The following is a 2,990-nucleotide window of genomic DNA, read 5'->3' as shown; positions in this document are numbered from 1 at the left end:
GTCTAACTTGGAGTTACAAAAATCCTCATTGAATTTTTACATTAGACATTTGCTTGTTTCAAGTTGTGATCAGGCAAAATAATTTCTATATGCATATGGTTTTGGCATTATTACTTATTGCAAAAACACCATTAACTTTTACTAATTTGAAAACTATAATCTATATCTTGGAATGCAATTTAACAAATTAAATATGAAACAAGTTTCAGTGTTTGTGTTCTCAATGCTTAGAGGTTCAAGAAAGTTTGCAAGCAATTTCATTTGAACAAATAATTTTGAAAACCAAGTTTACCATATACCATATATTTATTACTCTTCATATATTTTTATAAATTGCCCATCAATGTCATTTCGTACTATCACATTCAACTAGTTATACAATGTTTATGGCACTCTATGGGCTGAAAATCCTTAAAGTTTGTGTATCATCTCAATGCTACAAAAAGCTAAATAAACTAAAGATTTAAAAATAAAATACAAGAAAAAAGTGCAAATGAAGTCAACAATCATATACAAGTTTTTTGAACCAGACTGTATAAATTTCACAACAGTGATTGGCTTTATCACTCATCTATGATATTATACTATGTAATGTGATTGGCCAATAACCAGACTGTATAAATTTCACAACAGTGATTGGCTTTTTCACTCATCTATAATATTATACTATGTAATGTGATTGGCCAATATACAACACAAAATGTGTTTTGCCAATACAATTACATAATAACAGATAAATGATTTTAATTTACACTTCTATTAGGTACAGACCTCCCAAAGAAGCAACTTCCTTGAAGGGTATGAATAACTTTAATTTTAAAATATAGTAACATGCATAAGCCACCTAACTTCAGTATACAAGTTTTGAGAACAATGTATTAGAAAGTTGCTTAAATATGTGCATGGCTTTGTTTTATATAGATAAAGACAGAGCTAGTTTTGAAGCCTCAACGTGCAGAATTTAAGAAAAGATAGTATACCTTCAGCTGTTCCAAGTTCTAGTTTTCATCTAACAGATTTATTAACTGACGACAGCAAATCCATTCTAATAGATAAGACATTGGCCACTATTCAATTCTTCACATTATATAACCACACGTTCTAAGTGAATGAATGGTATAATCAGACCTGCCCCATTCTGTATATTCCTATACTTGTATCACCTTCTTCTGTAGTTAGATTTTACTGTTTTTGAGATAATCAATTTGGAATGCAAGACAATAATCCCCAAAAAAATTTGACCTCAAGTTTTACAATAAAATCTTCTTTCTGTAAAGGTGTGAGAGACCCAATTATTTTATACTTATTCAACAGAATTAATATTTATTACAAGGTGGTCTCTCTTCTTTGGTGTGATGTAAGGTCAAAGGCTTGTATGCAAATGACATTTTATAATGTCACCATATGCTACTAGTTTAGTAAAACATTTATTTGACTAATATTTTGTAATTAATTAAATTGCAAGTAGCAATGACAATAGCCCCCAGTGGCACAGAGGTATGTCTGCGGACTTACAACGCTAGAATTCGGGTTTCAATACCCGTGGTGGCCAGAGCACAGATAGCCCATTGTGTAGCTTTGTGCTTAATTACAAATAAAAAATTAGCAATGACAATAATTATATGAAGAAAACAAGTTGTACAAACTGACATCTAGTGATAAAAACATACACTAGACTTAAAAAATAAATATTCTTTTTCACCGGTTGATATTAATACAACTAAAAACACATACATCCTATATACTAAAACTAAAAATATAACAATTGATAACAGTAAAAACAAATGCACTGTTCTTCCAAAGTGTTGGGAAAAAAATGTCCATAAAATGTAGCATAATAAAATTTATGCTTCAAATATACATTAGTTTTTTTTTAGTCACTAATAAGGAATACATAAGCAACTCTCATCAATTTAAAACTAACAGTGATAATCACAGGAATCAAAAAGCCAGTTTTTGGAAGCAAGAAAACCTAGTCTCTCTACCTTCTTACTGCAAAATTATTCAGTAATTTTGAATAGATAGACTGTGATAAAAATGTAACAATTTCCACTATGTCATACTATATAAAGTAAAAAGTAAACTCTGGTGGCTGGAATGACAATTATTCTTATCTTATTAATCTAAAAAACATTATTAATTGGTGTGGTATAAAAAAAATTATAAATGACTCAAAAGTTTCAACACTTCTTAGAAGTGTGTATCATAAATACGGAAGTTTTCAATGATAATTAATAAATTATATTTCATTGCAACCCATCATTTTATAGTTTACTTACATTAGGTGCAAAAAAAAAAAAACGTTACCATATGAAAAATAAAGCATTCTGATGAAAGAAAAGAATTATTTATAGACTTAAAACTAAAGACACACTTGGTGAGCCCTATGATTTGTAACGATTGTTACATCTGACTGACTGATACTAAAACTGTGACACTTCAATTCTAAACTGACATATTGTCACTAGTTCCAGTAAACTTCTTATTGTGTTCAGTACAAATACAAACCACTATTCTCATCAAAATATCCTGACTCTTAAACTACAGTTTACGTACAAAAACCACAGTATTTGGATAAGAACTGCCTAGCGAATAATGACAAATGAAGGAGAAGGGTCATACTTGAGCAATCATAAAAACCAAGATACCACGATATTTGTGCAAATTTTGTTAACATTTACTGATCAAATTTGATTTTAAACATCCTAGTCGAACTGGCTAAATATTCACATGTACTGGAAACTATGTCAAACCACACTCACTATGAGACTGAAAGAGATGCATTTGTTTTGTGTTGATAATTTTGGGTTTAAATACCATATTACACCTTCAGTTCAACACCACTCCACAGTATCAGAGATTTAGATCGCACGGTAAGTCTATAGTTTACAGAGCATGCCATAAGTAAGGTAATAATGGCTGGAGACGGCTTGAATGGGTAATGAAGAAAAACTTTAATACAACAGCAAATGTACAACGTTTCGACAAGG

This window comes from Limulus polyphemus, unplaced genomic scaffold (genome assembly GCF_000517525.1).
Source record: "Limulus polyphemus unplaced genomic scaffold, Limulus_polyphemus-2.1.2 Scaffold341, whole genome shotgun sequence".
NCBI classification, from domain to species: domain Eukaryota; kingdom Metazoa; phylum Arthropoda; class Merostomata; order Xiphosura; family Limulidae; genus Limulus; species Limulus polyphemus.
The sequence above is the reverse complement of the archived record's forward strand: the minus strand, read 5'-3'. Positions refer to the sequence as shown.